The sequence below is a fragment of the Oncorhynchus tshawytscha genome, linkage group LG02 (assembly GCF_018296145.1).
Source record: "Oncorhynchus tshawytscha isolate Ot180627B linkage group LG02, Otsh_v2.0, whole genome shotgun sequence".
Classification (NCBI taxonomy): domain Eukaryota; kingdom Metazoa; phylum Chordata; class Actinopteri; order Salmoniformes; family Salmonidae; genus Oncorhynchus; species Oncorhynchus tshawytscha.
The window spans coordinates 18,196,256-18,214,650 of NC_056430.1; positions in this window are offsets into that span (position 1 = coordinate 18,196,256).

Consider the following 18,395-nt stretch of genomic DNA (forward strand, 5'->3'; position numbering starts at 1 on the left):
GTCTAGTTGACTAGTATCCTTTGTCTAGTACCCTTTGCTAAGCAACAGTGGCCATGTTCAGTTTGTGCTGGTATGAATCCAGAAGGTTGAGGATGACGCTTTGACTGCGGGGACGCCCAGATTTTTATGCTTGTCCTCCTCAGTTTAATGCTGAAGTGGTTTTAGCATATGCAAGCAGATTAAATCAGTTGGGAAAATATACAGTCAGACAATTGGCAAATTTTCAACACTAGTTGAAGGAGCCGTCCGCATTGAAGAGCATTACGTTTGGAGACGTTTTATTTTTCCTCTCTCTTTCTTAATTTCTTAGAAATTAATTGAGATTTTAGGTTTAGATATTAAAGGATTGGCGAGAAGAAAGGCATCATTTTAGGAATTAAAAATAACATTTTTGATGCAAAGGATTCTATGGCATTTCAGTGATGCTTCAAACTTTAAAAGGGAATTTTGTCCAATTTCTGTCAAGAACCATTCCCCCTTCACCATGCTTTCAATTATGCCAACAGCATATAATTTTAAAAAGTACATTTTTGAAAGAACACTAATGGCCTGGTTCATAGTGCTAAATCATTTTTGTTGTACACAGCAAAAGATTGCTTCAATCACGTGGACTGGGATATGTTCCAAATAGCCTCAGACAACAACATTGATGTATACGCTGACTCGGTGAGCAATTTTACTAGCAAGTGCATCGGTGATGTTGTACCCACTGTGACTATTAAAACCTTCCCTAACCAGAAACCGTGGATTGATGGCAGCATTCGCGCAAAACTGAAAGCAGGAGCCACCGCTTTTAATCATGGCAAGGCGACTGGAAACATGACCGAATATAAACAGTGTAGCTATTCCCTCCTCAAGGCAATCAAACAAGCAAAGCGCCAGTATAGAGACAGTAGAGTCGCAATTCAACAGCAAATATTTGTATGAACATAACAAGATTCAACAACTGAGACATAAACTGAACAAGTTCCACAGACATGTGACTAACATAAATGGAATAATGTGTCCCTGAACAAAGGGGGGATCAAAGTCAAAAGTAACAGTAAGTATCTGGTGTGGCCACCAGCTGCATTGAGTACTGCAGTGCATTGCTTCCTCATGGACTGCACCAGATTTGTCAGTTATTGCTGTGAGATGTTACCCCACTCTTCCACCAAGGCGCCTGCAAGTTTCTGAACATTTCTGGGGGGAATGGCCCTAGCCCTCACCCTTCGATCCAACAGGTCCCAGATGTGCTCAATGGGATTGAGATCCGGGCTTTTGCTGGCCATGGCAGAACACTGACATTCCTGTTCATACAGGAAATCACGCACAGAATGAGCAGTAAGGCTGGTGGCATTGTCATGCTGGAGGGTCATGTCAGGATGAGCCTGCAGGAATGGTACCACATGAGGGAGGAGGATCTCTTCCCTGTAACACACAGCATTCAGATTGCCTGAAATGGCAACAAGCTCAGTCCGATGATGCTGTGACCCTCCACCTCCAAATCGATCCTGCTCCAGACTACAGGCCTCAGTGTAACACTCATTCCTTCGACGATAAACACAAATCCGACATCACCCCTGGTGAGACAAAACCGCAACTTGTCAGTGAAGAGCACTTTTTGCCAGTCCTGTCTGGTCTAGTGAAGGTGGGTTTGTGCCCATAGGCAACGTTGTTGACATGCCTTACAACAGGCCTACAAGTCCTCAGTCCAGCCTCTCACAGCCTATTGCGGACAGTCTGAGCACTGATAGAGGGATTGTGCTATCCTGGTGTAACTCGGGCAGTTGTTGTTGCCATCCTGTACCTGTCCCGCAGGTATGATGTTCGGATGTACCGATCCTGTGCAGGTGTCATTATACGTTATACTATTCATCACCATAACCATCAGATCCAATAACAACATTAGAGGATTAGAAATCCAAGGCCTAAAAACAAAGGTGTTCATGTATGCAGATGACTCAAGTTTTATGTTAAGTCCGCAAGCTAGATCCCTGCAATGTCTCATTAAAGATCTAGATAACTTTTCTGTGCTCTCTGGATGAAAACCTAATTATGATAAGTGTACAATATTACGTATTGGATCCTTAAAAAATACACGTTTTACATTACCCTGCAGCTTACCTATAAAATGGGCTGATGGTGAAGTAGACACACTCGGTATTCATATCACAAAATATATAAATAAGCTCTCCACAATGAATTTCAATAGAAAACTTGACAAGATCCTGCAACCATGGAGAGGTAAATACCTGTCTATTTATGGAAAAATTGCCCTGATTAACTCCTTAGTCATATATCAGTTTACTCACTTACTTATGACGCTGTCACGCCCTGACCTTAGATATCTCTGTTTTTTCTTTATATTTTGGTTAGGTCATGGTGGAGTGGATATTCTAGTTTTGTTCATCTAGGGTTAGTTTTGTTCATCTAGGGTTAGTTTTGTTCTTCTAGGGTTTTTGTATTTCTATGTTGGCTTGATATGGTTCCCAATCAGAGACAGCTGTATATCGTTTTCTCTGATTGGGGATCATATTTAGGTAGCCCTTTTTCCCACTTTCTGGTGTGGGATCTTGTCTATGTTTAGTTGCCCGTCAGCACTAGTTTGTATAGCGCCACGTTTAGTTTGGTTGTTTTCGTTCATTTATTAAAAAGAGAATATACGCATACCACTCTGCGACTTGGCCCGATCCTTATGACGAACATGACAGGTGCTGCCTAGTCCTAATGATTCATTTTTCAAATCATATGAGCAAAAAATATTTTGCTTTATCTGGGATGCAAAACCAGACAAAATAAAACGAGTCTATCTAAATAATGAATATGAATTGGGTGGGTTGAGATTATTAAATATAAAAGCACTAAACCTCTCTCTAAAAGCTTCACTCCTTCAAAAGTTTTATTTGAACCCTAAATGGTTCTCAAGTAGATTAATAAGAAAAGCTCATCCATTGTTTAAAAATGGCATTTTTGCCTATGTGCAGATTGCCATGTCTCATTTTCAATTAATTGAAAAAATATATATATATATATACTTTTTTCAAAGTATCTGTCTTTTTCAAACAAGCATTGCAGAGCTCGCTACAATTTAAATTTCATCCCCCTGAAAAGATAGAACAAATATTATGGCTGAACTCAAATGTGCTGGTTGATAAAATACCTGTATTTATGGGAAAGATATTTGAAAATTGTATTTTGTTCTTAAATGATAATGTAAATTGTAATGGTAGAGTTATGTCCTTCATGGAGTTATCAGAATTGTACGGGAAGATCTGCTCAATCCAAGAGTACAACCAATTGATTACAGCATTGCCTCAAAAATGGAGGAGGCGGGTGGCAGCGGGAGGAGGTAGGGAACTGGTCTGTCTGCCCAATATAAAGGAGCAAAACTGGTGGAGGAATAAAAATAGCATAAATAGAAAAGTATACCAGTTTCATTTGAGGACCAGGATGTTGACAACTGTGCCATACAGATTGCAAAATAGTTGGGAAGAGATTTTTGATGTACCGATTCCATGTTAAAGTGATTCCATGGTACAGGGTGTATGAGTTGATATATAAAACAACGCAAGATTCAAGACTTCGTGCTTTTCAGCTAAAATTATTATGTAGAATTCTTGCCACCACCAAAATGTTGAATATTTGGGGCGTAAAATCATTGAAGCTCTGCAGATTTTGTTGTGAGGATACAGAATCAATAGACCTTTTATTTTGATATTGCCCTCGGGTAGCCTGTTTCTGGTCTCAGGTTCAGGAATGGCTGAAAATGCACAGCATTGATCTAAAATTGACCCTAGAAATAGTACTGTTAGGAGTTCTGGAGAGACCGGGTCAGTCAATTACTAATATACTAATACTCTTAGTAAAAGTATTTATCTTCAACATGCAATCTGTAGATTCTATTCGATTAGATAGATTGAAATTGTATGTTAAACATCATAACATAGTTGAAAGATATGTGTTGCGTAGAAACACGAAGTGGGTGGCCAGCAGAGATAGATGGGATGGGCGGAGGGAAGCTGAGGGTTGGGATGTGGAATTGGAGACAAGTGGGAGTGGAGTTGTTGTGAGAGATAGAATGATGGTCAAAGATAAAAGTAAAAAATAAAAAGAATAAAAGTACATTTGAATGAGTGTTTTTACAACTAATGCCGGTTTGCCTGAGGCTGATGCCGTACAGGGGTTTGTACACATGCATATACATATACATATACACACTCTCATTCAAATAAACACATACAAGAACACACACATACATGTAGTAGTGCCAGACATGCACACAAACATATACAGATGGCATTGCTGTTATGATTTCATCTGTACTTAATGTCCTTTGTTTTAAATGTAATATTTTGTTTGTTTGTTTTTTCATTGTTGTTTGCTGTTTTCTTCTGTCATTTCCATTTTTCTCTTTAATTCATTCTCTTGGTTGTTGGTGCATAGGGGGGGATCTTGGGGTGGGGAATGGAATTAATTCGATTTTTTATTTTTCTTCCTGGGGGGGCTGTGGGAGGGGTCTCGAATGGTTGAGGGACAACTATTGGGGAACTGTTTGGGAATCTTGGAGGGTTCGAGTTTCACAAGATTGTGATCGTGAAAAATGAAACTATGACATATATTTTATATCACTATCATGCACACGCACCCTCACACATAAGGATGCCTCTGTTGCAGAAAGACTGATACGTTTTAAAGTGTCTTGATGCTGTATTGTTTGTCCTTCATGTTCTAATACTTTAATGTTACCCCTTTCTTGTGTTTTTTTGTAATAAATCATTTTTAAAATAATTTTAAAAAAGGTGTCGTTATACTGGTCTGACACTGCGAGGACGATCAGCTGTCCGTCCTGTCTCCCTGTATCGCTGTCTTAGGCGTCTCACAGTACGGACATTGCAATTTATTGCCCTGGCCAAATCTGCAGTCCTCATGCCTCCTTGCAGCATGCCTAAGGCAATGTTCATACAGATGAGCAGAGACCTTGGGCATCTATCTTTTGGAGTTTTTCAGTCAGTAGAAAGGCCTCTTTATTGACCTAAATTTTAATAACTGTGATCTTAATTGCCTACCGTCTGTAAGCTGTTAATGTCATAACAACCGTTCCACAGGTGCATGTTCATTAATTGTTTATGGTTCATTGAACAAGCATGGGAAACAGTGTTTAATTAAACCCTTTACAATGAAGATCTTTTTTTGCTGAGTATATGTGGCAGGGTCTACAGTAAATCACGGATTACAAAAAGAAAAACAGCAATGTCGAGGACATCGACTTCTTGCTCCCAGACAAATTAAACAATTTCTTTGCTTGTTTTGAGGACAACACAGTGCCACTGACATGGCCCGCTACCTAAGCCTGTGAGCTGTAATTCACCGTGGCCAACGTGAGTAAAGCATTTAAACGTGTTAACCCTCGCAAGGCTGCCAGCCCAGACGGCATCCCTAGCCGTGTCCTCAGAGCATTCGCAGACCATTTGGCTGGTGTGTTTACCGACATATTCAATCAATCCTATCCCAGTCTGCCCACATGTTTCAAGATGGCCACCATTGATCCAGGTTGTGAGGGTAGGAAATCTCCACCCCGCTGATCCTCAACACTGGATCCCATACAAGGGTGCGTTCTCAGCCCTCTCCTGTACTCCCTGTTCACCCATGACTGCATGGCCATGCACACATCCAACACAATCCTCAAGTTTTCAGACAACACTACAGTGGTAGGCTTGATTACCAACAAGGACGATATGGCCTACAGGGAGGAGATGAGGGCCCTCTGGGTGTGGTGTCAGGAAAATAACCTCTCACTCAATGTCAACAAAACAAAGGAGATGATCGTGGACATCAGGAAACAGCAAAGGGAACACTCCCCCATCCACATTAACAGGACAGTAGTGGAGAAGGTGGAAAGTTTTAAGTTCCCCTGCGTACACATCACGGACATACTGAAATGGTCCACCCACACAGACAGCGCGGTGAGGAAGGCGCAACAGCGCCTCTACAATTTCAGGAGGCTGAAGAAATTTGGCTTGTCACCAAAAACACTCACAAACTTTTACAGATGCACTATCGAGAGCATCCTGTCGGGCTGTATCAAGAGCGGCAACTGCTCCGCCCACAACCGCAAGGCTCTCCAGAGGGTAGTGCGGTCTGCACAACGCATCACCGGTGACAAACTACCTGCCCTCCAGGACACCTACAGCACCCGATGTCACAGGAATGCCAAAAAGATCATCAAGGACAACACTCACCCGAGCCACTGCCTGTTCACTGCCTATCTCAAGGCCATCAAACTGTTAAACAGCCATCACTAACATAGAGTGGCTGCTGCCAACATACAGATTCAAAACTCTGGCCACTTTAATAAATGTTATTTATTTATTTAATAAAGGTATCACTAGTCACTTTATTAATGTCTAGATATCCTACATTACTCATCTCATATGTATATCCTGTATTCTATACCATCTACTGCATCTTGCCTAAGCCGCATGGCCGTCATCCATATATTTATATGTACATATACTTATTCATCCCTTTACATTTGTGTGTTTAAGGTAGTCGTTGTGAATTTGTTAGATTACTTGTTAGATATTACTGCAAAGTCGGGAATAGAGGCACAATCATTTCACTGCACTCGCATTAACATCTGCTAACCGTTTGTTTGTGACCAATGCAATATGATTTGATTTGAACTATTAAAAAAAACAATCTGTTTTGTTACATATGAATGTGCTGATATACAGTAGGTATATTATCCTACACTGAAGTGGAATGTAAGACCAAGTTTTTAAATCAAGCTCAAATGAATAAATATAATTTTATAAGTAGCTTGCTAAAAGGAGCTTACTGTGAATTTGGTATTTTATGCCCAGGAGTAATGTGAGTCTATTGGATTACAGCAGTACTCAACTTGCCTGAGAGCGAACCCACAAGCCTGAACCCATAATTGGAAAATAAAAATTGAAAGGTTCTGGCTTTGATAACTTTTATCATATAATATAATCTTACTGAAATGTTTGCTTACCGAATGTGCAATCCATCCATAAATACAGATTGTTCTTGTTTGTTTTAGATTTTTGGTCAATTTGGTCAGCTACTGTATCATTATGGATACATATCTCCAAAGAATATTTCAGATGATTTACTTTTCTGTCTGCTTTTGTATGAAAGGGGCCAGTTATGTTCACCTCCATAACCCCAAAAGTTAGTGCTGAATCTAAATTATGCCAATTCGGCAGATTCAAATAACTACAAATATGTGTAGATGAGATAGTGGAGATGGAAACAAATGGTGATGTATTTGGTGACATTTAGTAGTGGTAAGATTATGTACTTCAGCATGGCTAATTGCAACCACACCTCTTCCCTTTGCGTCGGAGTACACAAATTCAGTGTGTCATGCCTCCACTACCTCTCTCTCTCACTCCTCCTCTCTACTATGTGAAAGTCATATCACACGTAAAGTGGAAATAAAAAATGAAACATTCATCTTAATTAGATTTATTGCACCCACTCACAATTTAACATCTGAAGTCTGAACAGTTTGAATCCACTACAGATGCCATGGTTTGGTGAGCATGCCATATGGTTTGGTGTTGTTACGTTAAAAGGACCATGCATGGCAACGAATTGGAGCAGATTTGTACAGACCAGATTGAGTGGGAGTAAGGAACTGCACTACTTTGTAAAAACCTTGTGTTACGTCAAAGCCGTACCTTTCTTGTGGTTTGGTTCTGTTTCAGAGATTACAAGTCGTGATGGATATTCTTCTTACAACAAGGCCCTATGTACTTTCTAGGTTGTCATGTCGAAGTATGACATGATTGTAACATAGTTCCAGTCTGGAAAATCTCCAGATATGTAAATGGAAGAATACTGGGTGTGATTCACTTGAGTCTGGTCTCCACTGTCTGCACTGAAGAGTACATTATGTGATCATTAAAGTTGTTGATTAAAGGGATTCTTCGCTGCTTTTGTATACTTTTTAGCCAGTAGTTCTGAAATTTGCATCAAGAGCCAAAAGTGTTCCCCGAAAATGGTATACTACTTCACATATGTGCAGATATGTGCGCCACGTCACCTTGCTAGCTGCCACTCAAATGGCGAGAGGATGAAGCTCATTTGCTAGAACTTGAATTTGCTCAGGGGCTGACCCATGTGGAGGAAATGGTGCCGGACAGCATCCAGAAAACAGTCGGGAATTTTGTGGCTAATTGAGGTAAGATAGTCATTCTGCTCATAGATTATGCATATATAAACTACGCATTGACACATCCAGCTCAAAGCAGGAAGTTAAAAAAGAAGTTCATGAGCATGTATTTAATGTTTAAAATGTTTAAAATGCGTCAATCTCACACTCAATTCTTGCAAATACTGTATGTACAAAAACTATTTTGTGCATTTTTATGCACTTTTGCGTGGCTTAATTTTAATTCCTGTGAAAGACACAATTTTGTGTGACGTAATTCATAGGAAAAGGCACAAGGTCTGGTGCGACTTAATTCATAGGAAAATAAAATAATTGGGGGGGCAAACTTTGGTACAATCTTTTTTTTAATTATTAGAGCTATACACAATGGGCAATGGTGTTCTACACTCCATTATTTTTGTGTCCCAAAATGATTTATTTAAAAAACAAACTCGTTAACAACACAATATTGTTAATCAACCAGGTTGTCACCAAAATAATGATAATATAATAGGTGCCTTACATAGTTTTTTTATTTTATTAATGCCAATACTGTCTTTTATGCTTGTTTTCACTTAATACTTTGAGATAATGGTGCACTAGTCAGAAAGGCCCTTATTTCGTTTAGGCAACAGTAGGCCTACATGATTTTATTCATAATGCATTTTATATCTCATGGAGCCTACATTATACAATTTTCTTCATAATGCATTTAATACAAGGCTCCGCTTTTCGTTTACATTACACCATTACTTTCATAGTACATTTTATAGAAGGCTATGTCTAATTTTACGAGGTTTGTCAGACTGGACACTATTTGTTTTAAAATGGAAATTGCTCTCCGTAAATAAATAGTGAGGAATGCTCAGTCTAAAGACGTGGCTATGGGTTTCACAGCCCTGTAATAATGATACAAGTATCTCAGCTTCAAATGGGGTTACAGTGCCTTGCGAAAGTATTCGGCCCCCTTGAACTTTGCGACCTTTTGCCACATTTCAGGCTTCAAACATAAAGATATAAAACTGTATTTTTTTGTGAAGAATCAACAACAAGTGGGACACAATCATGAAGTGGAACGACATTTATTGGATATTTCAAACTTTTTTAACAAATCAAAAACTGACAAATTGGGTGTGCAAAATTATTCAGCCCCTTTACTTTCAGTGCAGCAAACTCTCTCCAGAAGTTCAGTGAGGATCTCTGAATGATCCAATGTTGACCTAAATGACTAATGATGATAAATACAATCCACCTGTGTGTAATCAAGTCTCTGTATAAATGCACCTGCACTGTGATAGTCTCAGAGGTCCGTTAAAAGCGCAGAGAGCATCATGAAGAACAAGGAACACACCAGGCAGGTCCGAGATACTGTTGTGAAGAAGTATAAAGCCGGATTTGGATACAAAAAGATTTCCCAAGCTTTAAACATCCCAAGGAGCACTGTGCAAGCGATAATATTGAAATGGAAGGAGTATCAGACCACTGCAAATCTACCAAGACCTGGCCGTCCCTCTAAACTTTCATCTCATACAAGGAGAAGACTGATCAGAGATGCAGCCAAGAGGCCCATGATCACTCTGGATGAACTGCAGAGATCTACAGCTGAGGTGGGAGACTCTGTCCATAGGACAACAATCAGTCGTATATTGCACAAATCTGGCCTTTATGGAAGAGTGGCAAGAAGAAAGCCATTTCTTAAAGATATCCATAAAAAGTGTCGTTTAAAGTTTGCCACAAGCCACCTGGGAGACACACCAAACATGTGGAAGAAGGTGCTCTGGTCAGATGAAACCAAAATTGAACTTTTTGGCAACAATGCAAAACGTTATGTTTGGCGTAAAAGCAACACAGCTCATCACCCTGAACACATCATCCCCACTGTCAAACATGGTGGTGGCAGCATCATGGTTTGGGCCTGCTTTTCTTCAGCAGGGACAGGGAAGATGGTTAAAATTGATGGGAAGATGGATGGAGCCAAATACAGGACCATTCTGGAAGAAAACCTGATGGAGTCTGCAAAAGACCTGAGACTGGGACGGAGATTTGTCTTCCAACAAGACAATGATCCAAAACATAAAGCAAAATCTACAAAGGAATGGTTCAAAAATAAACATATCCAATTAATGTCGTTCCACTTCATGATTGTGTCCCACTTGTTGTTGATTCTTCACAAAAAAATACTGTTTTATATCTTTATGTTTGAAGCCTGAAATGTGGCAAAAGGTCGCAAAGTTCAAGGGGGCCGAATACTTTCGCAAGGCACTGTATTTATAACCTATGGGGTGTAAGATGTTGGGAATAGTGTTATAGGAGAGTCTTCAATTAATTAAATACCCTAACCGAAGCTAAGCTATGTTCAATTTCAGCAGCAATTTCCAGTGAGAAATTCTCAGTCGGAAGACATTTGGCTATGGGTTTCACAGCCCTGTAATAATAATACAAGTTACATCACTTAAAACATTTTCTTTTGCAACCTATGGGGTGTAACATGTTGGGCATAGTGGTATAGGAGTGACATGTAACCCCTAGCGTGAGTTCAGTCTTCACCAATGAGAACCAAGAGGGGTCTAGCTTCATCCTTCATCACTGGGGAAGGCCTCGATTTTAGGCCGTAGAAAATCCTACATCCATCTCATTAGATCAGAACAGGACAGGGATTCATGTTACTTGTTTGCATCCTAAAAAAAGATAGTTGTGTTTTGCTGCATAACACTACCCATATGATGTGGATCATTGTCAGGTTGTTAGATATAAATTCAGAAAAAAAAGAAACGTCCACTCACTGTCAACTGCGTTTATTTTCAGCAAACTTAACAAGTGTAAATATTTGTATGAACAAAGCAAGATTCAACAACTGAGACATGAACTGAACTAGTTCCACAGACATGTGACCAACAGAAATGGAATAATGTGTCTCTGAACAAAGGGGGGGGTCAAAAACAAAAGTAACAGTCAGTATCTGGTGTGGCCACCAGCTGCATTAAGTACTGCAGTGCATCTCCTCCTCATGGACTGCATCAGATTTGCCAGTTATTGCTGTGAGATGTTACCTCACTCTTCCACCAAGGCACCTGCAAGTTCCTGAACATTTCTGGGGGGAATGGCACTAGCCCTCACCCTCCGATCCAACAGGTCCCAGACGTGATCAATGAGATTGAGATCTGGGCTCTTCGCTGGCCATGGCAGAACACTGACATTCCTGTCTGGCAGGAAATCACGCACAGAATGAGCAGTATGGCTGGTGGCATTGTCATGCTGGAGGGTCATGTCAGGATGAGCCTGCAGGAAGTGTACCACATGAGTGAGGAGGATGTCTTCACTGTAACGCACAGCATTGAGATTGCCTGCAATGACAACAAGCTCAGTCCGATGATGCTGTGACACAACGCCCTAGACCATGATGAACCCTCAACCTCCAAATCGATCCCGCTCCAGAGTACAGGCCTCTGTGTAACGCTCATTCCTTCGACGATAAACGCGAATCTGACCATCAACCCTGGTGAGACAAAACCTTGACTCGTCAGTGAAGAGCACTTTTTGCCAGGAATGTCTCTCTCTTTACACGGAACCCAAATCGGCTGCGTGCGTGCGCTATCATGCATAAATGTATTTTGTCCCCCCACACCAAACGCGAACACGACATGCAGGTTAAAATATCAAAATAAACTCTGAACCAATTATATTAATTTGGGGACAGGTCGAAAAGCATTAAACATGTATGGTAATTTAACTAGCTAGCTTGCACTTGCTTGCTAATTTGTCCTATTTAGCTAGCTTGCTGTGTCATAATGACCGTTCCACAGGTGCATGTTCATTAATTGTTTATGGTTCATTAAACAATCATGGGAAACAGTGTTTAAACGCTTTACAATGAAGATCTGGCAAGTTATTTAGATTTTTACGAAAGACAGGGTCCTGAAAAAGGGACGTTTTTTGCTGAGTTTATACTGTAAGTAACAAAAGAACACCATGGTTGTAAACACTTTAAACAGGTACTTTGTAAATGTGCAGAATGTGTTTGTTTTGGGTCCACACAGGTAAGTTAACTTGTAAGTTAGACAGACACAAAGGATTTTCTTCTGAATAACTGGTCAGGGCATAGCACTTTCTGTAGTGACTACTTCTATCCGTCATGCCCATTGTTGCTTGTCCATTCTTCACTAGATTTATCACCCAACACAATGATGAAAGACAGAATGCGTCCCACCACTAGATCACATAACTAGACATGAGCTAGACGTGATCCCAACGCTGCCACAAATGTAGTGTAAGAATTCGGACTTCTTCTTCCGGCGCCGACAGAGATGGCCGCCTCGCTTCGCATTCCTAGGAAACTATGCAGTGTTTTGTTTTTTTTACGTGTTATTTCTTACATTAGTACCCCAGGTCATCTTAGGTTTCATTACATACAGTCGAGAAGAACTACTGAATATAAGATCAGCGTCAACTCACCATCAGTACGACCAAGAATATGTTTTTCGCGACGCGGATCCTGTGTTCTGCCTTTCAAACAGGACAACGGAATGGTTCCCATGCAGCGACCCAAAAAAACGACTCCGAAAAAGAGGGAAACGAGGCGGTCTTCTGGTCAGACTCCGGAGACGGGCACATCGTGCACCACTCCCTAGCATTCTTCTCGCCAATGTCCAGTCTCTTGACAACAAGGTTGATGAAATCTGAGCAAGGGTAGCATTCCAGAGGGACATCAGAGACTGTAACGTTCTTTGCTACACGGAAACATGGCTCACTGGAGAGACGCTATCGGAGGCGGTGCAGCCAGCGGGTTACTCCACGCATCGCGCCGACAGAAACAAACATCTTTCTGGTAAGAAGAGGGGCGGGGGCGTATGCCTTATGGCTAACGAGACATGGTGTGATGAAAGAAACATACAGGAACTCAAATCCTTCTGTTCACCTGATTTAGAATTCCTCACAATCAAATGTAGACCGCATTATCTACCAAGAGAATTCTCTTCGATTATAATCACAGCCGTATATACCCCCCCCCAAGCAGACACATCGATGGCTCTGAACGAACTTTATTTGACTCTTTGCAAACTGGAATCCATTTATCCGGAGGCTGCATTCATTGTAGCTGGGGATTTTAACAAGGCTAATCTGAAAACAAGACTCAATCAATTTTATCAGCATATCGATTGCGCAACCAGGGGTGGAAAAACCTTGGATCATTGTTACTCTAACTTCCACGACGCATATAAGGCCCTGCCCCGCCCTCCTTTCGGAAAAGCTGACCACGACTCCATTTTGTTGATCCCTGCCTACAGACAGAAACTAAAACAAGAGGCTCCCACGCTGAGGTCTGTACAACGCTGGTCCGACCAAGCTGACTCCACACTCCAAGACTGCTTCCATCACGTGGACTGGGATATGTTTCGTATTGCGTCAGATAGCAATATTGACGAATACGCTGATTCGGTGTGCGAGTTCATTAGAACGTGCGTTGAAGATGTCGTTCCCATAGCAACGATTAAAACATTCCCTAACCAGAAACCGTGGATTGATGGCAGCATTCGCGTGAAACTGAAAGCGCGAACCACTGCTTTTAATCCGGGCAAGGTGACTGGTAACATGACCGAATACAAACAGTGCAGCTATTCCCTCTGCAAGGCTATCAAACAAGCTAAGCATCAGTACAGCGACAAAGTAGAATCTCAATTCAACGGCTCAGACACAAGAGGCATGTGGCAGGGTCTACAGTCAATCACAGACTACAAGAAGAAATCCAGCCCAGTCACGGACCAGGATGTCTTGCTCCCAGGCAGACTAAATAACTTTTTTGCCCGCTTTGAGGACAATACAGTGCCACTGACACGGCCTGCAACGAAAACATGCGGACTCACCTTCACTGCAGCCGAGGTGAGTAAGACATTTAAACGTGTTAACCCTCGCAAGGCTGCAGGCCCAGACGGCATCCCCAGCCGCGCCCTCAGAGCATGCGCAGACCAGCTGGCCGGTGTGTTTACGGACATATTCAATCAATCCCTATACCAGTCTGCTGTTCCCACATGCTTCAAGAGGTCCACCATTGTTCCTGTTCCCAAGAAAGCTAAGGTAACTGAGCTAAACGACTACCGCCCCGTAGCACTCACTTCCGTCATCATGAAGTGCTTTGAGAGACTAGTCAAGGACCATATCACCTCCACCCTACCTGACACCCTAGACCCACTCCAATTTGCTTACGCCCAAATAGGTCCACAGACGCTGCAATCTCAACCACACTGCACACTGCCCTAACCCATCTGGACAAGAGGAATACCTATGTGAGAATGCTGTTCATCGACTACAGCTTGGCATTCAACACCATAGTACCCTCCAAGCTCGTCATCAAGCTCAAGACCCTGGGTCTCGACCCCGCCCTGTGCAACTGGGTACTGGACTTCCTGACGGGCCGCCCCCAGGTGGTGAGGGTAGGCAACAACATCTCCACCCCGCTGATCCTCAACACTAGGGCCCCACAAGGGTGCGTTCTGAGCCCTCTCCTGTACTCCCTGTTCACCCACGACTGCGTGGCCACGCACGCCTCCAACTCAATCATCAAGTTTGCGGACGACACAACAGTGGTAGGCTTGATTACCAACAACGACGAGACGGCCTACAGGGAGGAGGTGAGGGCCCTCGGAGTGTGGTGTCAGGAAAATAACCTCACACTCAACGTCAACAAAACTAAGGAGATGATTGTGGACTTCAGGAAACAGCAGAGGGAACACCCCCTATCCACATCGATGGAACAGTAGTGGAGAGGGTAGCAAGTTTTAAGTTCCTCGGCATACACATCACAGACAAACTGAATTGGTCCACTCACACAGACAGCATCGTGAAGAAGGCGCAGCAGCGCCTCTTCAACCTCAGGAGGCTGAAGAAATTCGGCTTGTCACCAAAAGCACTCACAAACTTCTACAGATGCACAATCGAGAGCATCCTGGCGGGCTGTATCACCGCCTGGTACGGCAACTGCTCCGCCCACAACCGTAAGGCTCTCCAGAGGGTAGTGAGGTCTGCACAACGCATTACCGGGGGCAAACTACCTGCCCTCCAGGACACCTACACCACCCGATGTTACAGGAAGGCCATAAAGATCATCAAGGACATCAACCACCCGAGCCACTGCCTGTTCACCCCGCTATCATCCAGAAGGCGAGGTCAGTACAGGTGCATCAAAGCTGGGACCGAGAGACTGAAAAATCTATCTCAAGGCCATCAGACTGTTAAACAGCCACCACTAACATTGAGTGGCTGCTGCCAACACACTGACACTGACACTGACTCAACTCCAGCCACTTTAATAATGGGAATTGATGGGAAATGATGTAAATATATCACTAGCCACTTTAAACAATGCTACCTTATATAATGTTACTTACCCTACATTATTCATCTCATATGCATACGTATATACTGTACTCTATATCATCGACTGCATCCTTATGTAATACATGTATCACTAGCCACTTTAACTATGCCACTTTGTTTACATACTCATCTCATATGTATATACTGTACTTGATACCATCTACTGTATCTTGCCTATGCTGCTCTGTACCATCACTCATTCATATATCCTTATGTACATATTCTTTATCCCCTTACACTGTGTATAAATTAGTTAGATTACTTGTTGGTTATTACTGCATTGTCGGAACTAGAAGCACAAGCATTTCGCTACACTCGCATTAACATCTGCTAACCATGTGTATGTGACAAATAAAATAAAATTTGATTTGATTTAGAAAGTGAAAGCTGCAACAGGGACTCTGACCAGGGCATATACATGGCAAAGAGAGCTCTATCAGCCGTTGCCATGAAAGCCTAGTAGGCCTCTGGGCAGAGGCAGTAGGCCTACAATGCTGGCATATACAGTACCTTGTTACAATAGCTTAAGTACATAACATGATTGACACAACCATAATAATCATCATGAAATGACCTTGGAAGTGCCAAAAGTGTAAGCCAACATAATTCATTATTTTACATTAACCTGTTTAAATGCATTGATATGGCTTAATTGATCATAGTCCAGACTCGTCATGGTTGCAAATACCATGCAGTTGCTTGAGGGGAATTTATTCCTATTTAGAAAATGTATCCCCATTCCCCAATCAAATACCTTCATCGATAACAAAAAAAGAACAGACAAATATGACTGACTGCCTTGATTCAGTCTTATTTTGGCAAAATTTGAAATGATGCTTTTTACATTGGATAAAAGCAGAGACACGGAGCTACATAATGGTATATCATACACTGCATTTGAGGAACAATGGGAAAGTCATTCTGCTTTGAAAGTTGATGAACTTGTAACCTCACCTTTGAGAAAATGGCTTTTGAATGTTTTGATACCAACCAGAGAGCTCTTCTTGGTCTACACCCCTTCAGCATCGTTCACACACTCTTAAGCTTACAGCAACAACCAGGCTCTAAGTGTATTCCTAGAACTGTGATATTTGTCTCTCTGAGGGGAAAGTCATTTTTCTGATTGGATTGTATAGAGCACTGTCATGATTGTCCAGGCTGGGTTACATAGGAGAACACAACTCCTACAGATTATCTCTCAACCCCAACCAACAGAGGAGGAGAAATCTAGGGGTCTGAATATGTGGGGTTTTATGGTCTCCTCACGCCTGGTAAATCTCAGGCTACAGACAAATTCCTTTGTCCTGTTAATATGGGAGGAACCAGCCTCAGAACATTAAACATGAACTAAAGGGACTTTGGAACAATAGTTATAGCCAGCCACAATGGTGGTCATGACGATAGATGGAATATGAAAATGTATGTATTTTTGTTCTGTTATTAAAGGTTAGTAGATGACGTTATTACGAAAACATTGTAATGTGAAGAGTTTTCCTAGTATATGTTTGATGTTTATACACAAATAAAGAGAACACTAAAATAATATTAAATACTTTTTCTTTACATAGTTGAATGTGCTGACAACAAAATCACACAAAAATGATCAATGGAAATCAAATTTATCAACCCATGGAGGTCTGGTTTGGAGTCACACTCAAAATGAAAGTGGAAAACCATGACCTCCCTACCTTTAAAAACAAGTCAAAATGAGGCCTGGGCACGTATCTGTATGACCTCTGAACGCCTGGGCATGCTCCTGATGGGAGGCGGATGGTCTCTGAGGATCTCCCCCCAGACCTGGACTAAAGCATCCGCCAACTCCTGGACAGTCTGTGGTGCAACGTGGCGTTGGTGGATGGAGCGAGACATGATGTCCCAGATGTGCTCAATTGGATTCAGGTCTGGGAACGGGCAGGCCAGTCCATAGCATCAATGCCTTCCTCTTGCAGGAACTGCTGTTGACACACTCCAGCCACATGAGGTCCAGCATTGTCTTGCATTAGAGGAACCAGGGCCAACCGCACCAGCATATGGTCTCACAAGGGGTCTGAGGATCTCATCTCGGTACCTAATGGCAGTCGGCTACCTCTGGCGAGCACATGGAGGGCTGTGCGGCCCCCAAGAAATGCCACCCCACACCATGACTGACCCACCGCCAAACCAGTCATGCTGGAAGGATGTTGCAGGCAGCAGAACGTTCTCCACGGCATCTCCAGACTCTGTCACGTCTGTCACATGTGCTCAGTGTGAACCTGCTTTCATCTGTGAAGAGCACAGGGCGCCAGTGGCGAATTTGCCAATCTTGGTGTTCTCTGGCAAATGCCAAACGTCCTGCACGGTGTTGGGCTGTAAGCACAACCCCCACCTGTGGACGTCGGCCTCATACCACCCTCATGGAGTCTGTTTCTGACCGTTTGAGCAGACACATGCACATTTGTGGCCTGCTGGAGGTCATTTTGCAGGGCTCTGGCAGTGCTCCTCCTGCTTCTCCTGCACAAAGGCGGAGGTAGCGGTCCTGCTGCTGGGTTGTTGCCCTCCTACGGCCTCCTCCACGTCTCTGATGTACTGGCCTGTCTCCTGGTAGTGCCTCCATGCTCTGGACACTACGCTGACAGACACAGCAAACCTTCTTGCCACAGCTCTGCATTGATGCGCCATCCTGGATGAGCTGCACTACCTGAGCCACTTGTGTGGGTTGTAGACTCCGTCTCATGCTACCACTAGAGTGAAAGCACCGCCAGCATTCAAAAGTGACCAAAACATCAGCCAGATGCATAGAACTGAGAAGTGGTCTGTGGTTATCACCGCAGAACCACTTTATTGGGGTGTCTTACTAATGTTTATACTTCCACCTGTTGTCTAT